The 27864-nt window shown below is 42.1% G+C and overlaps 1 pseudogene; it reads left to right on the top strand.

The window, feature by feature from the left end:
* The window catches only part of LOC147444815 (uncharacterized), a 106107-nt pseudogene that overhangs the window by 62928 nt on the left and 15315 nt on the right, over positions 1-27864 (top strand).

Below are 27864 nucleotides of genomic sequence, written 5' to 3'. Positions count from 1 at the left end.
CTTTCTAAGTCCTTTAAAGTTTGCCTCTAATCAAAACCAGCAACGGCCTGGTAGGCTTCATGGTATCCGATTGCTTTTGTAGGAGGTATAAACTCTTTTTGCGAGGTTGAAGGAGGAGGAGGTGGCGGTTTTTGTTTGATAAAGAAGGGGAAGGAGGAGGAGATTTCGGCGAGGGAGGAGGTGGTGATTTGGGCGAGGGAGGAGGTGAGCTTGCTTCTTCTCGTACATGCCTCTTTTTGGAAGCATCTTCCTCTCATTGCGAAGCAGATGCTTTCGCTTTTCTTTTCCTTAAAATCTTGATGATTCTTTGGTGTGTCAGATCCACCGCCCGTCACGCTTTCACATTCCTCTCTCTTTGAATCTTCTTTAGCTGCTCTGTTTGGTTTGTTTCATTAGCTGCATCTTTCTCCTTCATTCCTTCAATGGACTGCGAAGAAATGTCTACTTCTGCATCCTTTTGCTCTGCTTCTAACCTTTGCTTTTCAGCCCGTATGCGAGCTACATTTTCTATTCTTTCTTGCCTTTTCTTCTCGAATCTTATTTTTTGTGTTTGTTGTGTTCCAGCAGCTCGTGCCTCTCTATCATCCCGTAACTTGGTTCTTCTTTCCTCGACTCTTTGTTGGGCTTCTGCATATGCTTTTTGAAGGTTCGACTGCGGTACTGCACTTCTCTCCCTCCTTTTTCTCTCGAGCGGCTTTGTGGAGTCTTCCTCCTTGCTTTCTTCAAAATCCGATGGCCCTTTGTCTTTCGATTCTTGAGATTTTCCTTCTTCATCAGTCTCCGTCTTTTCTTCATCCACTTGAGCTTTTGTTGGAGGCCTTTGTTGAGCGCGATGATGTCGCGCCAGGGGTCGTCCTTATTGAATGAGCAACCAGCTTTTCTTTATAAACTAGGGCCATTTGAGAACTGGCAGCTGGCAGATCTTCAATCATTTTCATCTTGTCTCATTTCGCCTTCCAGGATTTTCACTAGGTTCTCACAGATAAACTCTTATTTTCTGTGGGTATCGGCAACTCGACCTTTTCCTCCAAAGGCTTGTTTTTTACTAAATCCTTGGCTTGGGCTCTGGTTATCGCATTGATTTGGATCATGGGATCGGTTTCTGATCCGCTGCTTGCACTTGGTAACACCCCCACAATATTTATAGTTGCTTTTCCCTTGTTGTCCGGATTCTTTGGGCAATCTGGCAATATGTGATTCACACCACATCCGTCGCAAAACCCAAAAATTTTCACTCTTTCGCCTTTGAAAGGGCAGTTACGCTCCCAATGATCCGTACTTCCACAGTTATAGCACTGTCCAATTGGTGGTTGATTTTGAGGAGGTGGTCCCATAGGTTTTCCTGCCCTATTAGGATATCCTCTTGGTTTGTAGTTCTGGTTCGCAATGAACATTAGCATTTTTTCGTCCACCAAATATTGATCTCTCGAAGGTTGTGCTACATACGTTGGTGGTGCCATACCCTCACTATTTACCCACGATTGATAGGCTTCGTCTGCGTACATTTGTGATTCAGGTTCTGTTGCGTAAGGCTCATTCGGTTCCTCATAATAAGAAACTTGAAGTGTACTATTTGTTCCTGGTGATGCTTCACAAGGTTGAGCATACCTAATCATGGCTCTATTTTCCTGTGGTAATGGAGGTTGTTGACCCAACACAGGTTGAGGTCTGTCTGCTCCTGCTACCAGATTCATGTTTGGTCCAACTTGATATCTTGGAGGAGGTGGCTGGGGTGGTCTTGTTGGAGGTCCATACGGTCTTTCCCTCACATAGTTTTTGTTGTAAAAACACTTTTCCGTGCCATAATTTGTCCATTTTTGCTCTATGGCGCACCATTTGAATACTCGTCCATTCGCAACTGGTGCTTTCGGCTGTTGTGTGCACCATGGCATCGGGTGATCCCCCCATTATCAACAAGATATAACGCTTCCCTTGTAACCTATTGAAATGTGCTACAGGCCTTCAAGTGAAGGTCCTTTTTCAAGGTTTCGTTCCTAAGTCCTTCAACGAAGAGCAGAGACAATCTCTCGTCCTCCGGTAATTCCCTCCTTGGGCACCTCTCAATGTATTGCTTGAATCTCAAGGTTGCTTCCTTCACTTTTTCATTCTCCCTTTGTCTAAAAGCATATATCTGTGATACAGTATTATGCTTTATACCCTATTTTGAGAATTCTTCCACGAACTCGCGCAATACATGTTCAATATTCGAACAAGTTTCAGGGTTCAAAGGTTGAAACCATGTTAAAGCCGTCCCTTCCAAGGTCAGCCCGAATCCCTCGTATTGAGTATGGAAATCAGTGATCTGTTCCGCTCCTAAGACTTTCTTAAAGAGCGATACATGGGCATATGGATCCCCTGATCCACTATACTTCTTCGGCATGCACTTTGCAACTTGGGATGGCCTAATCCGTCTATGGTCTGCGACCAGTCTCATTGCTCCCGTGTCTCGACTTACTCGTTCTCGGGCATCATGGATGTCGTGGGTTGCTCTCGTTGGCTCCCCTCCCCTTAATCTAATACTAGGAGGCAAATGTGATGGGGTGGCTGCATATGTCGGACCTACTGCTGCATGTGTAGAGATAGGAACGGCATTACCTCGATTCATGGCCATTGATTCTCTGGAATGCAATGTTCCCATGGGGCTTGGCATCAAATAATGAGGTTGACTGAAAGAATCAACTACATGAATCCTCTCTCCACCTATGGTCATCGGGTCTGGCACGACAGTTGTAGGTTCTTGTCTTAGTGGGCTTGTAGTGGCATAATATTGGTGAAGTGGTCCTCCAAAGTACGTATATCCTTCCAACTCCTTTTTATCGATTGCTGCGTATTGTCTTCCATACTTGTCGTATGCGACGATTTTCGTTTTCGCTCCCTCTCTGTAGGTGAAGACAAAAAGTCTTTTCCGCTCAGTCATCTCTCCAACGTAGGGTTCCTCCCATCTATAATAGAGATCTTGCTCTCCATTGTTATACTTGTATAACCCCAAGTAGACATTATCCGTGTTGACTCTCAACGTTTCGTTTTCTCGCCTTAACCTCGCATTAGGTAAGCTCATTGTTGGTTCCTTTTCCTCATGTTCCTCATCTATTTTGGCTTTCGTGCCCATCAATCCCCACTTGTCTACAATGTTAGGATTCAGGACTACCAAGTACATGATACCCTCGTCATCTAGGTACCTATCTCCGCTATAGCTCACAGGCACTAAGTCCCTGAACTCACTTGGTCTATCTTCTATTTTCACATAGTAGTGGTCCATACCATCTTTGTATATCTTGGCGCCTTGCTTGTTGTCATATTGATACTTGATGAACAATAGCTTTATTGTGGCCGAGGGGTCTGATGGTCCTGCTGCCATGTTTTCTCTTCCGTTTAGTTTTAATTGTCCCAAGTGTTCTGTGAAATACTCGTAAGATCTCTCTGAAGAAGTATCGGAGATACCTTCTTCAAGGATCGGCTCTAACGGTCGTACTACCCCTTGGTTTACACTCTCCTCCGTTGATACAACACTTGCATGATCTGTTAAATTTCGGTGTCGGATGTTGATTTGTTTTCCTGATCTCAAAAACATGAAGAAAGTGGGAATTACTGAAGACTGAATCCAAACCTCTTACCTGGAGATGGAGTGATCTTCCAACCTCTGCAATTGCATGGATTGTTACTTGACCAATCTCTGCAAATGAATACACTTGATGGCTATGAGATCACTATATCATTCCAACTGTCAGCAGATTCAACACTTTCACAATAACTTCAACACAATTTTGCTTGCAGATTATTGATAATATGTCCAATTTGAGTTTTGACAACTCCTAATATCTTAAATAGTCTATGTCTATGAACAGGTCAAAAATGAGTCAGATCTGGGCCAGAGGTACACTGATCGCAATCGTAGTTCTGAGCCCAAATTTGACCAAACTTCATCAGCTTGTTCACTAGGCTATTTTAAGGCTACCTCTCTGATACTTTTGCAATCAGACTCTAAAAAGTCAAGCTTTTACCAGTTCTTGGTTGGAAGTGTCTGTTTCCCAGAATCTGTCAGTTTGATCTGATTTTCGTGCTTGATTAGGAATTTGGAAGCTATCTGGGGTTGTCCTGTGTACACGCTATCCCTATGTATGGTTCCTTCCCATTTTTGATGTGTTTTGGTCTACTGAAAGTCAATTTCCAAGCCAGTTTAGCAGTTTTTGACTTGGATCTGTATTCAGATGGTTTGACAGGTTTGAGGTTTCTGGCTCTAGGTCCTTTAGACTTTTATGTTTGTATACACCTGAGGATCCCACATATGAAATCTGGTCAAAATCTGGCACTTAGGTACACCGATCGTGATCATAGTTCTGAGCCCAAATTAGACCAAATTTGGCATACTTGTATACACTGATGTTTTAAGGCTATCCCCCAAGTCTTTTTGCATTTGGATCACCAAAAGCCAAGAAATCACAGTTTCTGGGTCTGTCAGGCTAGTTTTGTCCAAGTGGCCTGATTTTCTTGATTTTTGATGTTTTTGGGTGTTGTTTCTTTAAACAAACTTGTTTAGAATCTTATTTGAAAGGAACACAACAAATCTGGTCAAATTATGGCACATAGGTACACCGATCGCGATCATAGTACCTGGGCCAAATCTGATGAAATTTGGTTTGCTCCCTCTGACAAGTATTTCCTAGAGTTTGGTACTACCCCTTTGTGATTTGAATCAATTTCAGCTCTGTTTGGTCATATTTTCTAAATTTTAGAGTCTTATGGCCTTTTTGCCAAAGTTATGGTTTTCTGGTTTCTCGACTCTAACTTTTGCCCCAAATCTGATTGGAATGTGATTTGCTTATCCTACTTCTAAGTACAGAAATGAAAAAACATAAGGAAATGAATCAAACAAAACAAACACGACGGATTTCGGGTGAGATTTTAGTACTCAATCGAATTACAGAAATTGAACAGCAAAAATGCTTTAGCACTCCCACTCACAGCTCCCTAAATCTCCTAAGAGAGGATCTAGCCGGGCCACTGGCTCTAGACTCCACTAAACATTAAACCCTTGTCTAGCAACCTAACTGAGGTGTAGATTGGATTTGTGGATTGATCTTTTTTAAGGAATCTAACTGCACACTCAGTTACTCATCACCTAAGGTGCATTCCCCGGCAGCAGCGCGGGTCGCCGCGACGGACGTCCATAGCATAGCTCTCAAGCATCAACATATTTATCAATACAAGGGAAGCCACCAGGATGAGGCATGGAAACTCACTAGGGTGTCACTCCTAATGAAGTGAACTAGATGAGATGCATCTACTCACTCTACAAGAAAATCAAACGCATTACCGCTAAGTAATCTGACTATGTCCTCCTACATAGCTCTACAGTCGTCACGCCCGTTTACCATGCGAACCTATTCGAAATCGCACGAAACTTGAAGGGAAGCTACAGGGGACTATCAGGATTGTATCCTATCACTATCACAGCATTCTGGAGAGGTACAAAGATGCGATCTTTCATCTCAAAGTCAGCAAAAATAGTAAACAGGTGATCCTAATGGGTCGTTTTAGGGTCCCTAATGCCCCTCCTAGGGTCAAAACAACATAAAACACGCATATAGACACTCAAAACAACGATTTAAGGTCTCAAACTCGTTGTTGAAAACCTACACCAAATCTTCAATGATTACACTTGAATGGAAGAGCAAGGTAAGAGGAACACAATGCAATAAACAAATCTGAATTTGGATTATCGTAGCCACAATGGCGAAGATTACAAGTTGGAGCAAGAAGGAGCTCTCAAACGTACGCAGTCTTCTCAGTTTTCCATCAAAAAGATTATATTCAAACTTACAAAAAATGACCTTTATAGTTTAGGTCGTTACAAATGGCTTGTCCGGCCAAAAGCTCCTAAACTTCTAACTGGATCTCTAATATACAATTGCTCCCAGAAAAAGAATCATAAATCCTTTGACAAGTTCTCGGCTTAGAGATGCTTCCTTATAAAATAATTTTACAAAGGTTTCTCATAAAAATATGATCCTTCTCCGGAAACGGCCGCTTGTCGCTTCGTCCTTATCTGCGTGGTCCTCTTCCCAATAGGCATCACTAATGTATCCTCCATCTTTGTTGCCTTCTCCAAGGTGACCACACTTATCACTTTTGTCTTTCCCTTTTCCTCTTGGGTTAATCCGTTGGTTCCTTCCTCTCCCTTAATTTCAATGCCATAATCATTTGACCTAGCTAGCACCTGTCTTGGCGATGGATACATGTCTCCCCCCATCCTTGGTGGCTTATCACATTGCAGTCTGGTGTGGCCCAACTCTCTGCAATTATAACACGTGGGTGTCTGCCTCCAGACTCTACCATTGCTTTGTCCAACACCATTTCTAGGTCTTTCTTCACCTCCTGGATGATTTGCAAACCTTCCCCGACCTCCATTATTTCCCACAGTAATTAGCATATTTAGGCTGAGATTCTTCATTAAATCTACCACTTGCCTCATGTATTGCCTTATGTTTGCGGGTCGCCGCGACGGACGTCCATAGCATAGCTCTCAAGCATCAACATATTTATCAATACAAGGGAAGCCACCAGGATGAGGCATGGAAACTCACTAGGGTGTCACTCCTAATGAAGTGAACTAGATGAGATGCATCTACTCACTCTACAAGAAAATCAAACGCATTACCGCTAAGTAATCTGACTATGTCCTCCTACATAGCTCTACAGTCGTCACGCCCGTTTACCATGCGAACCTATTCGAAATCGCACGAAACTTGAAGGGAAGCTACAGGGGACTATCAGGATTGTATCCTATCACTATCACAGCATTCTGGAGAGGTACAAAGATGCGATCTTTCATCTCAAAGTCAGCAAAAATAGTAAACAGGTGATCCTAATGGGTCGTTTTAGGGTCCCTAATGCCCCTCCTAGGGTCAAAACAACATAAAACACGCATATAGACACTCAAAACAACGATTTAAGGTCTCAAACTCGTTGTTGAAAACCTACACCAAATCTTCAATGATTACACTTGAATGGAAGAGCAAGGTAAGAGGAACACAATGCAATAAACAAATCTGAATTTGGATTATCGTAGCCACAATGGCGAAGATTACAAGTTGGAGCAAGAAGGAGCTCTCAAACGTACGCAGTCTTCTCAGTTTTCCATCAAAAAGATTATATTCAAACTTACAAAAAATGACCTTTATAGTTTAGGTCGTTACAAATGGCTTGTCCGGCCAAAAGCTCCTAAACTTCTAACTGGATCTCTAATATACAATTGCTCCCAGAAAAAGAATCATAAATCCTTTGACAAGTTCTCGGCTTAGAGATGCTTCCTTATAAAATAATTTTACAAAGGTTTCTCATAAAAATATGATCCTTCTCCGGAAACGGCCGCTTGTCGCTTCGTCCTTATCTGCGTGGTCCTCTTCCCAATAGGCATCACTAATGTATCCTCCATCTTTGTTGCCTTCTCCAAGGTGACCACACTTATCACTTTTGTCTTTCCCTTTTCCTCTTGGGTTAATCCGTTGGTTCCTTCCTCTCCCTTAATTTCAATGCCATAATCATTTGACCTAGCTAGCACCTGTCTTGGCGATGGATACATGTCTCCCCCCATCCTTGGTGGCTTATCACATTGCAGTCTGGTGTGGCCCAACTCTCTGCAATTATAACACGTGGGTGTCTGCCTCCAGACTCTACCATTGCTTTGTCCAACACCATTTCTAGGTCTTTCTTCACCTCCTGGATGATTTGCAAACCTTCCCCGACCTCGATTATTTCCCACAGTAATTAGCATATTTAGGCTGAGATTCTTCATTAAATCTACCACTTGCCTCATGTATTGCCTTATGTTTGCGGGTCGCCGCGACGGACGTCCATAGCATAGCTCTCAAGCATCAACATATTTATCAATACAAGGGAAGCCACCAGGATGAGGCATGGAAACTCACTAGGGTGTCACTCCTAATGAAGTGAACTAGATGAGATGCATCTACTCACTCTACAAGAAAATAAAACGCATTATCGCTAAGTAATCTGACTATGTCCTTCTACACAGCTCTACAGTCGTCACGCCCGTTTACCATGCGAACCTATTCGGAATCGCACGAAACTTGAAGGGAAGCTACAGGGGACTATCAGGATTGTATCCTATCACTATCACAACATTCGGAGAGGTACAAAGACGCGATCTTTCATCTCAAAGTCAGCAAAAATAGCAAACAGGTGATCCTAATGGGTCGTTTTAGGGTCCCTAATGCCCCTCCTAGGGTCAAAACAACATAAAACACGCATATAGACATTAAAAATAGCGATTTAAGGTCTCAAACTCGTAGTTGAAAACCTACACCGAATCTTGAATGATTACACTTGAATGGAAGAGCAAGGTAAGAGGAACACAATGCAATAAACAAATCTGAATTTGGATTACTGTAGCCACAATGGCGAAGATTACAAGTTGGAGCAAGAAGGAGCTCTCAAACATACACTGTCTTCTCAATTTTCCATCAAAAAGATTATATTCAAACTTACAAAAAATGACCTTTATAGTTTAGGTCTTTACCAATGGCTTGTCCGGCCAAAAGCTCCTAAACTTCTAACTGGCTCTCTAATATACAATTGCTCCCAGAAAAAGAATCATAAATCCTCTGACAAGTTCTCGGCTTAGAGATGCTTCCTTATAAAATAATTTTACAAAGGTTTCTCATAAAAATATGATCCTTCTCTGGAAACGGCCCTTGTCGCTTCGTCCGCCAAACACTTAGCCCATCATCTTGCATTGCTGTAGTGACCACGGTTGGCATAACTTGAGGAGTAATAGAAACCACTAGTTATGATGAACCCTTGGCATGCGACCTTGCAAAGAATCCATAGGTTGAAATTTAGATCTCTTGGTCAAAGACTCTACTCCTAGCTGACTCATTCTTTTCAGCTTCCACTCTTTGTTCCTTGCTACCTCTAGTGCATCTTCATATGTCCTAGGATTCTTTAGCTCCACTCTCCAACGTATATTCTCCCAAATACCATCCAAGAACCTGTCCTTCCTCATCATGTCAGGTGGGGGTACCTATGGTGCCAAGGCCTTGCATATCCACTCCCATGCCATTGAAAACTTACGTATGTATGCATCTACTAGCTCACCTTCCCTTTACACCAAACCCTGTACTTCTTGCTACAATTTTTTAGGATCTTTTGTCTTCACAAACTCCACTTCCAATCCATGCCATAGATTGTCCCAACTTAATCTCACAGGTGGATCCGCCGTGCGAAACTCCTCTTCAAATTCTTTGGATCAAACTCGTGCATCACTCTTCAAACAGATTTGGAGAAGACGTAACATCTGTGCAGGATCATGAATCTAATTGCTAATGCAGGAAACCTCCATCTTTTTCAAAATGTCTTCCACATCTTCATCACTTCTTCCATGAAAATCCGGATAAGAGAAAGCCATGGCTACTCAAGTTTTAATGCGTTGAGAACCCCTTCTACCACACGTTGGACAGGGGGAATGGGGTAACACGCCCGGCACAAACACAAGGGCCTCTCTATAGCTCAGGATATTCACAACACCCCTATCCTCTAGGAAAACACCTTCAAACACACAACTCACACTAGCAGACCACCGCCTGCTCAATCTCTATTGTTCACACACTCCACAAATCACCACACAAGACATACCTACTACCACTACCTGTCTCCACCCTTACACACGCACACACACTCAATCTCACTCTCTCACTCAAAACACCATCGGTCCGGGGGGGCACACACTTCCACACAGCCGGTACCGAGGAGAACCATGAAAGCAGGAGAAAGAGAAGGGGGGAAGGGGAAACAATAGCACAAGAGGAAACTGTGGCTTGATTGCACTTCAAAAAACATATACACGGGCTTGCACTGCCATCACCATGGCCATTTTTCAAGAAAAAGTTACTAGCTTGCTAGAGAACTCCACTTTGCAGGCTTCAAACAACACTTTCAAAGGCCAAAAAAAAGCCCTTAATTTGATCCATTTTTTACTTTTATAGGGGGGGTCTTTAATTTGTGAATCTACAATTTAATTGGTCCACTTGGCACCTTGAATTGGCATTTTTGGGAAAGGGGGCACCGCTTTGCTCTATCTCTCTCTTCTCTACTCTTTGCACTTGGAGGGGCGGGCATTAGCGATGTCGCTAATGCCCCCTAGCATTTTTATTTTTTATTTTTTATCTTTCATTTTTACCCTTTGTGGTCTCAACCTTTCACTGATCCACATGCTTGACTTTGACTCTCACTTTTTCTCTATCCGACTCCTCTCTAGCTCTTTTTTGGCCTTGCCCTTCATTTTTACCCTTTCACTTGGCTTGGCTTCAACCTTTAGCTTTGGTTTGTCCTCTACTTGGTTTGTCCGCTTGGCTTTCATTTTGGCTGGCCTTGGCTTAGCTCCACACACTTGTCCGCCCTTGGGCTCTCTCTCTCTCTCTCTCTCTCTCTCTCTCTCTCTCTCTCTCTCTCTCTCTCTCTCTCTCTCTCTCTCTCTCTCTATGGCTCACTTACCCTGCTATGGGACTTTCCCCTTACCTAAGGGGGGGAGGCAAAAGCGATGTCGCTATTGCCCCCTCCCTTTTTCTCAAAATTCTGGGGCCCCAAGGGTCCGTGGGAACTGCCCTGTGCTGGGCGACCTTGCCACGTCACCTCCTGTTCTTCTCCCGCGCGGACGCGCCGCCCCGCCTTGCTAGCCACCACCAAAACTGCCACAATTTTCACCCTGCGCAGCGCCAGAGCTCCGCTGCCCACACGGGCGCCATCGCGAAGAGCTCACGGAGCTCTCTTTCCTCCTCTTGTGTGCTTCCAATAGGAGCCACGCCCTTGGCTTTATACAGCGCCAGCCAGCCTCCGTCCTGCGCATGTGGGGTTTGTCCCGGCGCCACATGGCTCATGGCCTCAAGACATTTGGAAAACTTCAAGACGCCCCTTTCAAAAATCCCTTTTTTCCCCTTTTGTCTGTCTTTCTTGCCAATTGGCACTCAGTGATCCAATTGCTGAGCTGTAAAATTGTGCCAAGTGCCCATTTTTTCGGTCAGGGACCATGCGAACCTCATCATCTTCCAAATCAGCTGAGCTCGCTATCCAAGGCCACAAAAACCAAGAAAAATCATCTGCCACCCTTTCAATGTCCAAGGCTTCCAACTTCATCTTCCTGTATCTAGCCGACCAAGCATTCGATTGACGTGCCGTCGATTCGTGCTCGCTTCACATGGCACACACTTCCACCGAGAACCCTGGCGAGGCCAAAAAACTGCTAGATGGCGCCTTTCCCAATGCAATCAAGTGGGCTCAGACCCGGCCCCCGAAAAATCTTATATTGATCATAACTTACTATCCAGAGCTCCGATTCGCATTCCAAGAAGATAGGCATGCTCCGTAACTCGAGGAGTATACATGTATACACTGACATCAGCCCGGGTCACCTGTTCCCAGCTGCCCTATCCGTCGGGGATCTGCTACACACTTTACCTTTAAACTGCAATATCTTGAGCATCGGGGCTCCGCTTGATGAGCCGTCTGGACCGACTTCTAGAGCACACTGAACACTACATTTTAGGACACTGATTTGGCATTTGGAACACCTTGACCTGCCATCCCATCTCGACCATCCCGCAGCACCTTTGGCTAAAAAATAGCTTTAAGCATACATTCCCACTACCCTTTGGCAACCTAGGGCCTTGGCACCTGCCCTATCCTTCTGCACTACACTCGACTGCATCCTTTACCTGGTATAGACCACCTGCTAGCTTCGACCAACTTTGGTTGCACCAACGTGCAAGAATCCAAAATTTTTACTGACCCAATCCCGAGAAACTTCAACGGAGCTCAACTTTAGATAAGGACAAACACATGCATATGAAATGAGTTTTCATAGATAATCATCGGAATTACTAAAGGCAAAGGGCATTCTAGTATCTCTCTTAATCTTCTTGGCTCGAAGATAAAGACTATGCGCTACTGGAAAAAAATCTTCCTGGACACATGAACATTTATCTAGATTCTTTGTGTTAAATGAAAAGGAGTGAATTGAAGTCCATTTTGATCATCCATTAAAGCCAACCATGCAGCTCCCAAGAAGGCACACCTGACTATCCTCTAATTTTACCAGAATTTCAGTAGCATAACAACATAAATGGCTCAAAAGACCAAAAAAACAGCCATCACAACTTGGAAAAATTTTGGTAGAGTTTCCCTAAAAGTAGATCAATAAGAACCCAAAATATAGACTGTATATGTATGCATAACCTACCCACAATAGAACACAAGCATCAAGTAGGAATCACTAGTACATAGCCTATGGCGAGGTCATGAAAAGGGTGCTCCAGCCACCTATATCACCGAAAGGATCTCACATTTGAGAATCCCCCAGCTCAATAAAACCTCACGCTATCGACCCTCTCACAAAAGCTTATGCAAATCTCGTATAGTCAAGTCTCAGAAATGACTATCTTCCAGACCAAGTCTCAGAAATGGATGGCACTGCCAAATAAAACCAAGTATGGCTCCACAAAGGCGTACAATGGAAGTATCCAAAAGTAGCATACAATACAACACAACGCGCTCAAACAGGCGCCAATTGATGCGTACCCATGGAAACTGCAAGGGACTTCCACTTGCCAGTATATCACTCTACTCTAGCTACCTGTACCTGTACTTGTAACCTCTAACCGGTAGCTTGTAATCTATAATTTGCAACCTGTAATCCCAAATCTGAAGGTACTCAAAGAAGAGCCTCACTGGGAGCGCCAAAAGAATGTGAGCTGGATGGAAACGCACATAAAGCCTCCATGATCACCCAACACACACTCTTGGGATGATACACACACACACACACACACACACTATGGGGAACCACTCGACTTACACAACCACCTGGCCGAGACAGGGAACACACCGATGGAGTGAGAGGAGGAAGACTATTCATTTGTCCACTCAACACACACACACACACACAACCCAAAAACTCAGGTTAAAAGAGTAAGATTTTTCATGATTAGATACAATTGAGCTTGGGAAAACACCAATGTGGCAAATAGCTCACACAATATGGATGAAATAGGCCAGATACAATCACAAATTTGAACAGAGGCTTCACTCACATGAGAAACTTACACAGCCAAAACAACAAGAAAAAGTGAGGGATTTCGCAAAAAGGACATCGGCATCGCGTTCGGATCGGCCAAAAACCCAGTGTGCAATATTAAAGTGCTCAAATCCAACCTCGGATGAGCAATTTATGGCCAAAACAGGCTCCAAAAATAGCAAAAAACTCACTTGCAATTGTTCCTCCTCTTTTCTCCACTTTTTTCTCATCTTTTTCTCAGGTTTTTCAGTGTCCACACTTCACTTTATCCCTTGGGCACCTTTGGCCTTTTGATTGATCTCAAACGGACCCCGAACAATCCAAAAACTGGCCACGCAGTGCATTTTTGTCACCCTTCTACATCCATCCGCACACTTGGCACTCAACTTTTTCCAATAATGCATCCTGCAACCACGTGAGGTGTCCCCCAAGCATAATCATCACAAGAAAACACCCATGTTGTGTTCTCTCTTACCCACGTGCAAGTATTGACCCCATTCGACCTCCTAACGCCACTAGATGCCATCTCACGCATTTGCTTACCTCATGTTGTCTGTCCGCGGATAGCTTCCTCGAGAGGTTTTACGCACTAACAACTCCTCGTTATTATAGAAAAACACACTGGTACTGGTGACGATGAAAATCGATGTACTATGACATGATGTCCTACCTGTACACATATGGGCCCCACGTAGCCGCTTGGCTCTAGAAAATGGGCAATCCTTTGTTTGATGCACCATGCATGTGTATGTACATATGTGCAATCACTTCTTCCAAAAAACTCCTACAATGGAAACCTATGGGTTTGGACTACCTCGAGGAGCTGATTGAAGTATCCCACTAACTACAAAGAATGTGAAATAGCTCATATAAATACCACTAAGTGTATGACCATAAGAGTAAGGACAACTACCCATAATATGCAAGCATCTAGCCTTCCAAATCATCCACAATGTGACTGCAATTATGATAGTGAAAAATAAGCTCATGGAGGTGAGGCTCAAAATAATGTTTAATGTGCCCTGTCAATAGCAATTTGTTAACATAAAATCCTCTTCTTCCCCCTCAAGTATGGTGAGGGCCTAGAAATTGCAATAGCTAGAAAACCAAACCCCAAGCTATAAAACCTATGCAAACACCCACTAGACATAGTAAGGCAGAAATTGCATTCCATACTAGGCACATGTGAACAAACCCAAAGGTACTCACTATGAATTGTTCAAATTGACACGTTTCAATTGATATTCCAGTTGGGGCACTACTATTTATATGAAAAAAGCTACAGGAGCCACAATGTGAGAACATTATATAGAGCAAACCACATTGAAATAACACAATGAAAAATCTAGATCTAAAAAATCTTGAAGAAGTTGAACATTCATAGGGTGAGATATGTACCAAATTTATAATCTATTCTTTGTTTGTGCCCCTAGCAAGGGTGTTCATATTTAAATATAATGTATAAGCTATCCATGGTTAGATATTTGACCTATCAAAATAGCTCCAAATTCAAAAATATTTGAGATATAGCTTGTGGGCATAGTGTGCAACAATCTCCCAAAGATCAAGTCCAAATGTGCCTCAACGTGGATCGTGATCCATGTACCCCAACCTCAAAAATCCTTGAAAATTGATACAGAGCTTGTATATGACCTTGTCTAGCGACTCTGAAAATTTGGACTGAAAATTTTGACATAGGAACATGGATTGCAATCCATGTATCTCTTCATATTGGGAGTAATTGACTTGATGAGTCTATAGTTATACTTGAATACATCTCATATCTCAAGTTTGAGCGAAAAATGCCTTCTAGAGACCAAGATACAAGCAAAAGTTCCTGTGTACTAGTTTTGATACTGTTTTGAGTGCTATTTCAAGTGCAGTTCACCAAAGTTACTCTAGATTTTGATACAAAACTCCAAACTAAGCCAAGTACATCTAGGAAGAAATCTTGTGAGCAATAAGTTGAATTTTTTAAGGTCCTTGGATTTATAGTTGGATTTCTCAAGGCTTTCTAACTCCAAACTTATAGGGTACTCAAAATCAATTCCCAGAGACCAAAGGGAGACAAAGACCTAACTTTTGAGAGACCTGACCAAGGACAAAAAGGGATAGGTTGCACTAAGCAAATTGACAAATTATCCACCACCAAGGTTTTCTACTAGACTCAGAGATATTCATCTAGAGAAAAATCATCCTTTGGTCAACAAACCATATATGTGGTTGGATATGCACAAACACAAGTGGCTATGCTTTACACATGGGTTGTAAGAGGTTCTTCATATGGGTTGTTGACATATCACTTTTCTAGGTGGAAAGGTTGTTCACACGAGAGATGTAACAAAAGCCCACCCACATCCCAACAAGCATGCTCTAGGAGGATGATGCCATAGCATCTTAACCATAAAGAGAGATTCTTGATAAGGGTTACTGAGAGACTAGTGATGACTCTGCTCTTCGGTTTGTGGTTTATTTTTGTTTTTCCATCTCTAAGAACCGAGGTAAACTATAAAAATTATCATTGTACTTAATGTTTTGGTATCATAAGCCATATTCTTCTTTCAATCTCATCCAACAAGAATAGTCTCCACAACTTCCTTGGCAAGACTTTTTTGTTGGTAATATTCCAAGAGACTTTGTGCGACAAGAACATTCTCTCTCAATCAGCTCAAAACATTCTCTCAATGGCAAGCATGAGTAAGTGCATCTTGAGAGATGTATATACTTTGCATTTATCAAAAACAACAGTTAAGAGCTTTTTTTTTCACAATCATTGAGAACACTAACAAGAATACGACATGCATGTACACAAAAGCACCTCCAAGTAGGACATCTTTTTCTAAGAGCCTCTAAATAACAATCCCATCTCATAAATATCACTATAAGGGGAAGAGAAGTCAAATGTCTAGATGGGCTTCAAAAGGGGAAAAAATGTGGTGGCAATAAATCTTGTCAATAAATGGTCTCTTGAATCATGCAAGTCCCATTTACTTGCATTATCCAAAGTGGTTTCCCTTTTATTATTTTATCTTAAAATAGACACATGCATGAGCTTCATAAAGTGTAGACTAGTCACATGCAATTCAGGAATTGAAGCACATGGAAAAACAAATTGGACAATAAGAGTCCCCCTATGCTAGATTAAAATTTTAGTGATATTAGAGAATTAGTATATTTAAATTGTGGACCTACTATAATTTGGGGAAAAAGGTTGGTGTAACATTTAATAGCCTAAAATCTTATGTGTAGCGGAAATTAGCATGAACATAGTGAGCATTTCATTAGAGTTGATTCCTAATGAAAATTACAAGAGTTCTTGGGTGGAGAGAGCAACAAAAAGCATAACACCTAGTTAGATAGCATCGACAATACTTTCAAAAGAGAGAGCAATTAAGCTATTGACAACAGTTGAGGACCGGATTTGCATGGAGCCGGTCCCCCCTCCAAAAGGCTTTGTATTATGGTTTCTCCCATCAAGAGAGACATTGTACAATACAATTCTTTGTGTTCCTTCAAGACGAGCTAGTGCAATGAAGATGGAAGCTTCATACACCAAGCAAAACACTTAATCAAACACAACTTGAATTATCCCCGTTCTCAGACCCAAGACCTCACACACCTTCGAAGATGGTGAGAGCTAGCAGGGTATGAGAGTAGATTGAGAGGAAAAAGAAGTATCTTACGAGAAAGAAGTACATCTCCTCACATAATCACTCATATTAGCATAGCTTAGCTTAGTAATTAGCTTGGTAGAGAAGATGAGCATGCATTGAAGCTTGGCTCTTGGTTGGATTTGCATCCACATGCCAAGAGAGTGTTGATGTAGGCTTCTATCTCACAAGCTTGGAGTAGGTGATGAGCTCTCCATTAAAGCTTGGGAGGAGATAGAGTATTTTCCCTTCACACATGGTCAAGTGTGAGAGTGTGTGTGTCAATGCCCAGCAAAAATCAGCCCCCTCTCTCTCTTGGGCAAGCCCTAGCTGCTAAGTTAGTCTGGCTTTTGCCTCATTGGACCTCCCCAGGTCAAGCCAATAGGAATTAAGCAGCATAAGTGATAGCCTTCTGACATGTGTCCCCCTTTCCCCTTTTGTGAGAGCTTTAGATAATTAAATAATTAAACTAAACTCTCATTGGACCCCTTTGCCTCCTGGCCAATAGGAATCAGGCAAGCCATGGGGCTCCTGAATGCTCATTGGACCCCTTGGGAGACTGCCCAATAGTCTTCTAGGACACTTAATTCTTATTGGTTTCTTTTATTAAATGTTTTTAAATTAATTAAACTAGATTTACTCTAGCCTAATTCTCATTGGTCCACTTCAAGGGTCTTCCAATAGGAATTGGGCATACCTTGTGGGCATCTGGCCTAGGGAGCTGACATGTGTCCCTCATTCCCTTTGTGTAAAGGGAGCCTGTGTGTGTGTGTGTGGCTTTCTCTCTCATCCCCTAGCTTTGGGGCTCGCCCCCTCCCATGTAGGGATGTAGAAAGACTTTTTGGGCACACACTAAGCATCCAATTTTCCCTAAGGTTGACCTTTGGACACAACCTTTGAATTTTGGAACCTTAGCATTTTGGAAGTCTTAATGGGCTGAACCTTAGGGTCTTTTTAGCCCGTTGTTTCACATGGCTCTTTTGCAGATGGCCCCCCCTTTGGATCCCTATTTTCCCTCCTTTGGATCCCTACTGTGGCCGGTCTGCTAACTTAACCAATATTCTAGCTTTTTCTCCCTTGGCACTTCCCCACATTAAATGATCAGTTTAATATGAGAAAATCATTTAGGAGAATTAGATATTGATTATTATGACATTACCTCTCTCTTGAAATCATAGTCGTCCTCGACTATGGTGTAGAGAAGATAAAGCATATGCATGAGTCCTTTTCTTAGCGGGTAGAGGATCCCTATGTTACCCTACGACATCATTCCATAATGGATGACTAGTCCATTTGGCGCTTGAGAGCCTGAGGCTGCCGCAAGCATGTCTGCACATTAGTCCTATCAATCTTCCATAGTAGAGTGACAAGCTCTACTTGGTGTTCGGGAGACGTCGTCTCCGCAAACTTGATCTAAGCATGCATACTACTTCATTTTTGTGCACAAATAAAGAAAAAGAGAGTCTTATAAGACAAAAATTTTTGTTCATTTTTAACATTTTGTACATTTGCTTACTCTTGGGAAGCATTGTAAGCATTGACAAGGTTTAGGTTATCCTTTAATTGTATGCCTTGCATCCATCTAGCATCTTCAAAAGGATAATTCTTAAACTTAATAAGATATCGTCGGATAGTCTTACCGCCTCTTAATACCTTGTCTTCATGTCGGAGAATGGACTCGGGCTGCAGCACCTCCTCGTGGTCCTCGATCTCCGGTGGGTCTTCAATAGTTGGTTCTTGAGGTGGCTCTCCTTTGTAAGGCTTTAAGAGGCTCACATGAAAAGCATTGTGTATGAGCCAATGATTGGGCAACTTAAGTTGATAGGCCATCTCATTGATTGGCCTAAGAATCTGGAAGGGACCATAGTACCTTTTTGCTAGTTTAGCATAGTACTTTTGGTGGCCCGTAGGATTCTTGCCCGTCGTGTGCCTTAATCGAGCCTTGGGAAACTTTAACAAGACCCAATCGTTTTCTTTAAAGGCTTGGGCTCTTCTGTGCTTGTCAGCAGCAGCCTTTTGCCTTTGCTGTGAGATAGAGATAGCATCCTTAATCTTTTGGAAAGATTCTTGTAGGTCTCGGCTATACTCATCTGCAGCGAAGATCTTCCCATGTACCTTAAGTAGCAAGGGACTTTTTGATCTTCCCTCAATTACCTCGAAAGGTGCTTTTCCTGTAGAAGTATGTACAGTGTTATTGTAAGCATACTCTACTAAGGGTAAGTACTTCTCCCATTGGGATCTTTGATCTACTTCCGTTACATAGGCTTTTAGTAGATTGAGAATAGTTAGGTTAGCTATTTCACTTTGGCCATCAGTTTGTGGATGATAGGCCGAAGAGAAGTTTAGCCTTGTTCCTAAATTCTCAAAGAGACCCTTCCAGAAATTACTGGTCATTCTAGGATCTCTATCCGACACTATGGACATTGGCAAGCCATGGTACTTGAAAATTTGCGAAATGAAGAGGGTTGCCATTTGATGGGCTTTGATAGTCCTTTTGACAGGTATAAAATGAGCTTGTTTACTGAACCTGTCTACTATCGTCCATATTCCCGTATTCCCATGGATAGACTTAGGCAATCCAAAGATAAAATCCATGGATATGCTCTCCCATGGTGAATTAGGGATTGGCAAGGGTTGAAGCAATCCAAGTTGCTTCCCTCTATCAAATTTTGTCTTTTGACATACCACACATTTGGAAACATACTCATGTATGTTCACTTTCATGGTAGGCCAATAGAAATATGTTTCAATTCCCTTTAGGGTAGACTGAATCCCTCTATGCCCCGCATATGGGGGAGCATGAGATTCATACATTACTTTCTCACGTAGTGAGTTAGTAACGCATAGTCTATTGCCATAGAGAAGATAGCCATCTTGTAAAGTAAATGGTTCTTCTTTCTTCCCTAAGGCAAGGGCTGAAATCACATCTCTAAAATCGGGATCAATAGCATACTCATCTATCATTAAAGATAGATCATTGTGAGTTGCTATGGAAACCGCATTCACTCTCGGTCGTCTTGAGAGTGCATCGGCTACTTGATTATGCTTGCCAGCAATGTGAGCAATATGAAAATGAAATTGCGAAAGGAAATTTGCCCACCTCATTTGTTTGTCGGAGAGCTTGGTCTGCGTCATGAAGTACTTAAGACTTTGGTGATCCGTTCGCAGAATGAAAGGAGTCCCCAATAAATAGTGCTTCCATGAGTCTAAGGCATGTAGAACTGCAAGGAGTTCTTTTTCGTATATGCCTAGAGCTTGCTCAACAGGGTCGAGCCTTCGACTCTCATAGCCTATGGTGTGCCCTTCTTGGAGCAAAACAGCCCCAAGGCAATCACCACAAGCATCACATTGGACCTCAAATGGTTTTGAGAGATCCGGTAGTGTAAGCACAGGTTGAGAGATAAGCTTTTCTTTAAGCTTTTCGAAAGCATTGTTCTCCTTAGCAGACCACGTATACCTAACATTTTTCTTTGTTAGGTCATGTAATGGTCCCGCAATTTGTGAGAACTTTTCTATGAAGCGTCTATAGTATGCACACATACCTATAAAGCTTCTTAGTTCATGAAGATTCCTTGGTTTAGGCCATCCTTTTATTACCTCTAACTTGGATGGATCCATTTGGATTCCATCTTGAGAGATAATGTGACCTAAATATTGAATCTCTTGCAAGAAAAATTCACTTTTCTTTCGATTAACATAAAGTTTATTCTCTCTTAAAACTTGAAATATTACCTGGAGGTGTTGCTTATGTTCCTCTAATGAATTAGAGTAGATGATAATATCATCAAAGAACACTCCAGTGAAGGTTCGATGAGGTCTGAACAGCTTCTCCATCAAGCGGTTAAATGTGGCTGGTGCATTAGTCAAGCCAAAAGGCATGACAATGTATTCGTAAAGACCAAATGTAGTACGAAATGCGGTCTTTACAATGTCTTGATCAACTATCCTTATTTGATGATAGCCACTTTTTAGGTCAATCCTACTGAAGTAGGTCGATCCTTGTAGCTTATCAAATAGGTCTTCTACCCGTGGAACGGGAAACCTATTCTTGATAGTGATCCTATTTAGTGCTCTATAGTCGACACACATATGATATGTGCCGTCTTTCTTTTGCACTAATAGCACAGGTGAGCAAAATGGAGATGAGCTAGGCCTAACCATGCCCTTCTCAATTAACTCATGCACTTGCCGCATAATCTCCTCTTGTTGAGCTTGAGAAACTCTATAAGGAGGTTTGTTAGGCGGTGAACTTCCTGGAAGAAGTTCAATTGCATGGTCGTCATTACCTCGTTTAGGAGGTAGCTCAGAAGGGATGTCGTCAATAAAGACATCTTGAAACCCCTTGAGAAAATTGGATAACTCTAATTCCTTTTGGTTGCTTTTATTTTCTTTTGCTAAAGCATTAGGTTCATTTTGAGAATCTTTAACAAAAATCATGTACACGGAAATAGAGCTCTTTATTGACTTGTTGAAAGCTGGTGTATGTACAATGGGGATGGTGTTACCCATCTCCCTAGCATCTATATACATGTCCTTTTCCCTGAACTTAAAGGAGATTCTCCTTTCAGGAAATTTAACATGGGCAGCCACACGGTCAAACCATGGTGCCCCTAGGATTACATCCTCATGCTTGAGAGGAGAGATAAAGAAATCCTCTTTGTCCACATAGCCTTGGACATGAAGCCTCAATTTCCCGATTAAGGGAGTGACTGAAGCTTCTTGCCCCTTGTAGGCACTGTCTGCGGGTAGGATATCTCCCATCTCGTAGGATTGTATGCCTAGCTTGGTGGCTAACTCCATAGATATGAAATTGTGAGTAGAACCAGGGTCAAAGAGAATAAAAGCATCATGTTCTCTTACCTTTCCCCAAGCATGGCATAGAGGAGATCCTTTGTGGTGAGTTTGGTGAATCTCCTCCTCTTGGATTTCAACCAAAGAAGCTCTAGGAGGATCTTGGCGGTTGTTCTTTTGGGGACAAGCGCGGTACGCATGCCCTTGTTCGCCGCACTTGAAACACCGGTTATCTTTACGATAACGCTCAAGCTCTTCAGGAGAGAGTTTATTCTTTCCTTTGTAAACTCCCTTCTCTTTAGCTTTGTTGGAATTGCCCTTAGGAGACTTTTGGACATTGTCCTTCCCCTTAGGCTCATTGGAACCTTTGTTTTCCGGGGGCTTATTATTTCTTTTACCCCCCGTTTGGAAATTGATTCGCGAGGCCACCATAGTATGGTGTATTACCGCCGATATGGTACGTGGCCTTTGGGAGTTGACATACTCCGCCATTTCTTCGGTTAAGCCCGCACAAAATTGTTGCTTTTGCTCTCCAAAATCCAACTTTTTGAAGACAGTGGCTTTGAGTTGTAGGTCCCAAAACTTGTCTACATATTTGTGGATGGATTCATTGGGAGAGAGCTTTAAGCTTCGCCATTCGGTGAGTACTTTGTCTTTGGCATCGGTGGCCAAAAACTGCTTCATAATGGAAGCTCTTAAAGCCTTCCATGTTCGTGGAGCTTCACCGTTGGCTCGTAGGCTAGACCACCATTGTCTGGCGGACTTTTGAAAGTGCATAGCTACATGGCGTAGCTTAGAGGACTCCGTGAAGCCCTCATCTCCAAACGCCGCATCGAATTGCTGGATAAAGGCCAAAACTTTGTCTGTAGCACCGAAGGTGCCATCATAGGTAAGGAAAGAGATGCTCTTCCCTCCCTCTTTGAATTTCTTCAGCTTGGACGACCTCTTCCATGCGGCATAGGATTTCCTATGGCCTCTTCTTTTTGATGGTTCAAAGGTTCCACCATCACTTTCTTCAGAAGATGAAGAATTTGAAGAAGGTGGAGAAGAGGGTGACCTCTTTCTCGCCTTTTTCTTGTCTTGATCTTTGTCGTCTTCACCATAGCTTTCATAAGAGGAAGAGGATAAAGAAGATGGAGAAGAGGGTGTCCTCTTTCTCGCCTTTTTCTTCTCTTGCTTTTTATCATCCCTCTTTGAATTATGGCGTGGAGAAGAGTGTGATGGTCTTCTCCGCTTTGGTGGTGATGGAGAGCGTTTAGCCCGCCGTCTTCGTGGAGCCATCTCCGCCGAGGTGGCGGGAGACTCGCTTCTTTCTCGTTCCTTCGGTGGAGGCTCTTGAGTTCTCCTTTGGGAAGGAGATGCATCATCAAGAAGTAAGTTCTTGAGCCCTTCATATGGATTCTCTTCTTCTTCCCAAATCGGAGAGAGACCTCTTTTGGTAGTCTCACAAGGAGGCTTCCTAGGTGTTCTCTCGTCATGGTGATGAGCTTGGAGAATCCCGTGAGCACGGAGCTGCCGTTGCACTTCACTTTGGAGAGATGGATTGCCCATGGCTTGTTGAAGCCTAGAAACAAGATAATTAACAAGCATTGAAGCATCATTAGTAGCTTGCTCATGAGCAAAATCAAAGTTATCAACATTAATTTCACTCTCTTTAATATTGTCAGCCATTCTAACAACTTTTAGGTGTAAACTTTTTAGGTGTACTTTGGCACTTCAAGCCCTAGTTGCTACTCCTCTTTACCCCTTTAGAAAAAGCACTCAAGCTACTGTACCCGCGGCTCGAATACCATTAATTGCAAGGAATAGAAGAGAGGGTCTTTCGACACCAAAACAACACCGGCTCCTGTCAAGCTTCTAATAGCTCAATAGTGGTTAAGCCGTAGGCAAGCCCCGTAGGACTCCACTATTAAGACCATAGCTCTCGACGGTGATGCCCCGTTAACTGCACAAAGGCAGGCGCACTGCAAGGCTGAAAAATCCCTATTCTACTTACTCACAGGCAATTAATAATACCAACCATTTGTAGCTAGCTTGAGGACCTCCCTTCTTGAGCAAGAAAAGAGAAACCTTGAGCTCTGATACCAATGTAACATTTAATAGCCTAAAATCTTATGTGTAGCGGAAATTAGCATGAACATAGTGAGCATTTCATTAGAGTTGATTCCTAATGAAAATTACAAGAGTGCTTGGGTGGAGAGAGCAACAAAAAGCATAACACCTAGTTAGATAGCATCGACAATACTTTCAAAAGAGAGAGCAATTAAGCTATTGACAACAGTTGAGGACCGGATTTGCATGGAGCCGGTCCCCCCTCCAAAAGGCTTTGTATTATGGTTTCTCCCATCAAGAGAGACATTGTACAATACAATTCTTTGTGTTCCTTCAAGACGAGCTAGTGCAATGAAGATGGAAACTTCATACACCAAGAAAAACACTTAATCAAACACAACTTGAATTATCCCCGTTCTCAGACCCAAGACCTCACACACCTTCGAAGATGGTGAGAGCTAGCAGGGTATGAGAGTAGATTGAGAGGAAAAAGAAGTATCTTACGAGAAAGAAGTACATCTCCTCACATAATCACTCATATTAGCATAGCTTAGCTTAGTAATTAGCTTGGTAGAGAAGATGAGCATGCATTGAAGCTTGGCTCTTGGTTGGATTTGCATCCACATGCCAAGAGAGTGTTGATGTAGGCTTCTATCTCACAAGCTTGGAGTAGGTGATGAGCTCTCCATTAAAGCTTGGGAGGAGATAGAGTATTTTCCCTTCACACATGGTCAAGTGTGAGAGTGTGTGTGTCAATGCCCAGCAAAAATCAGCCCCCTCTCTCTCTTGGGCGAGCCCTAGCTGCTAAGTTAGTCTGGCTTTTGCCTCATTGGACCTCCCCAGGTCAAGCCAATAGGAATTAAGCAGCATAAGTGATAGCCTTCTGACATGTGTCCCCCTTTCCCCTTTTGTGAGAGCTTTAGATAATTAAATAATTAAACTAAACTCTCATTGGACCCCTTTGCCTCCTGGCCAATAGGAATCAGGCAAGCCATGGGGCTCCTGAATGCTCATTGGACCCCTTGGGAGACTGCCCAATAGTCTTCTAGGACACTTAATTCTTATTGGTTTCTTTTATTAAATGTTTTTAAATTAATTAAACTAGATTTACTCTAGCCTAATTCTCATTGGTCCACTTCAAGGGTCTTCCAATAGGAATTGGGCATACCTTGTGGGCATCTGGCCTAGGGAGCTGACATGTGTCCCTCATTCCCTTTGTGTAAAGGGAGCCTGTGTGTGTGTGTGTGTGGCTTTCTCTCTCATCCCCTAGCTTTGGGGCTCGCCCCCTCCCATGTAGGGATGTAGAAAGACTTTTTGGGCACACACTAAGCATCCAATTTTCCCTAAGGTTGACCTTTGGACACAACCTTTGAATTTTGGAACCTTAGCATTTTGGAAGTCTTAATGGGCTGAACCTTAGGGTCTTTTTAGCCCGTTGTTTCACATGGCTCTTTTGCAGATGGCCCCCCCTTTGGATCCCTATTTTCCCTCCTTTGGATCCCTACTGTGGCCGGTCTGCTAACTTAACCAATATTCTAGCTTTTTCTCCCTTGGCACTTCCCCACATTAAATGATCAGTTTAATATGAGAAAATCATTTAGGAGAATTAGATATTGATTATTATGACAGTTGGTATAAGTTTTTTTACAAAAAATAAGGGAAAGAGACCATGGAACTTCATCTCCAAAGGAGGAGAAACTTGTGGGCTGAATGTTGATTGGTTAATATTTCTTGTCTTGGTTGAATTTGGGTTCTTTCTTGTGTGCTTGAGAGCTCCTTTGGTGGGTTGCTTTTCACTTTCTTGACTTCATTAGAGACCATTATTTTCTCCTAAATGATTGTGTGGTTTTGATGCTCATTACATCTTGCATATGAGTCTTGAGCATATCTTATCTCCAGCAAGAGAATGGGCCTCAAAGTAGGATATCCTTATGGTGACCTTGTAGGCATGCTTGGTTGCTATTTTGACGTAGTGTCAATGTGTGTGGTATGCCAAAACTAGCATGGTAAAATACTTTTTCATACTTGATTCCTCTATATCTCATCATAGCACCAAGAGTGTGGTGTGGACTTCCTCATCCTCTTTAAGCACTCATCATGATTCCTCCATCTTGAAGGCTAATAGTCTCTGAGTACAGCGACCCTCAAACTTACGGCCATATGTTGTGTCGTCCTCTTTGCTTTGTGGACAAAAAGAACTTAGTGGCACAAAATCTATTGCAATGGCGTGCTAGAAAATACAAGCTTAAACTCGTGCATATGCGTGCACACACACACACACACACACACACACACACACACACACACACATGTACACACATGTACACACAAGCAAGCATGTGGGGGAGGGAAACCAATTATTCCTTGAATTTAAAATTTATTGCAAGATGGATCATGTCTAGAAAGGCTACCTGTTGTTGAGGATCAATCGATAAATCCAGGGCATGATCAACACTATGTTTCAGACTTGGATAAAGAAGAGTGGGGTCCCGTATGGAGTGACATTAGTGATGACTTTGACAAGTGTCTCCCAGTTGAATGGCAAGACTTGAAGAGTAAGAAGTTGATTGTCGGGGATGGAAATCACCACTTGAAGTCTTGGATGTACCTAATTAGAACACATAAGTGCTCCATTTATTCTTGCTTATATGAAGACATGTTCACACATGTTGTGTTCTCTGATGTTCTTTCTTTTTGTTTCAGATTACTCTATGGTTAAATGGAGACATTTTTCTGCTAAATGTAACTTTGTGAACGTTGACTGAAGTACGGAAGGAGAGCTTATGTTGGCTTTGCATTCTCAAAATTAGTTAGTGCTTTCTTTCTTTTTGTGATAGTGTTCTTTGGTGAACATTTTACAAATACATACTTTCTACCTTGTTAGTGAATCGGAATTGGGTGAACCATTGTGAGCACAAATTTTTGTCAAGAGATCTTTCTTTCTCAAAAATTAGTAGTGGCAAGCAAAGAGTCTCTACTCAAGGACTTCCCCAAGATTTGATCCATTGGATTAAGGTGGAGCTTGCATGTGAGAAGAAAGCTTCCAAGGGTACTTGGTACAATGCTCCTACTCTTCTCCTGGAAATGCTCATAGTAAACATTGAAGTTACAAAGACCATATCCTATATTTGTACTTCTTACTTGATATAATTTTGTACTTTAAAGGAAGAATTTGACATGACCCTTATCAAAGAGATGTATGAGATCAATGACCCTCCATTATCTCTTCAAGAGAAAGATATGATTGGAAGAGAAAGGGTAGAAAAAGCATTCAAAGAAAGAGCCTACAAGGTTAAAAAGGTATCTACCACTTTAAACTCTTTCTAACTCTTTTGTAGGTTATAACTTTCCAATATTTATGTTCATGGATGTTGTTCATTGCCAACCCCGCTAATGGCCAGGGGTTCTTTTCTTTATTATTTAACTTTAATTGGGTCAAAGAGAAATATTTGGTGGGGCCCACTAGAGATAAGGTCCATGCTTTAGCCACATCTAAGATACCACTCAAAAGGTTATTCTCTTGTTGTATTTAACGATCTTGAGTTTATGGTGCGACCAATGCATTTATGTTCTTTTATATGATTGATTTATAGGAAGAAAGAAATATTGCATTCATTGATGCATTTCCAGGTAGATGACCCTCTTTTGAGCATTATATAAGTTCTCAAAAGTTCAAAATGTACTTACGTAAAGAGTGGTATTGGGTAAATATCTTTAATCAGTGTTTAAGGATAAAAGGGAAGATGATTGATGAGCTACCTGATGCTTTTGAAGTATGGTTTCTTCACCAATTGAAGGAACACATTGATAAAGCTTTTGTGGAGCTTTGGAGTAAGCTTAACACAAAGGAGTCAACTGATAAAATTCCAGAGCTCATTGAATCATCAAAGAGAGTTTTATTCAAGTAATACATTTAGTCTCTTCATGTTTTCTAGGTAGATTTTTTGTTGGAAATAAATTACTTTTTCATTGTAGTCAAACTAAGATATGGGATCTATGTGCATATGCAAATGGTTGATTCAACTTTATGATCAAACGTTGTTGGATAAGGTGCTAGTTGTAGTTGAAGAGTGGAAAGATCTCTCTTTTGAAGATTGTATGTTTCCTGTGTGGATGAAGGATCGTGGATTGCGCAATTGGGAAATTTACTATTGTCCATGGTGGCTAGACTACCCACTTAGCTCCTATCCACGTAGCGAAAGGGTTTTATAAAAAGCTATGAATAAAACATTATTTAGTCCTTGAATTTATTCTGATAGAGTACTTTTGACTCAAGTCTGTTTA

The sequence above is a fragment of the Adiantum capillus-veneris genome, chromosome 13 (assembly GCF_014529385.1).
Source record: "Adiantum capillus-veneris isolate H3 chromosome 13, ASM1452938v2, whole genome shotgun sequence".
In the NCBI taxonomy this organism is placed as follows: domain Eukaryota; kingdom Viridiplantae; phylum Streptophyta; class Polypodiopsida; order Polypodiales; family Pteridaceae; genus Adiantum; species Adiantum capillus-veneris.
The sequence above is the reverse complement of the archived record's forward strand: the minus strand, read 5'-3'. Positions and strand labels throughout refer to the sequence as shown.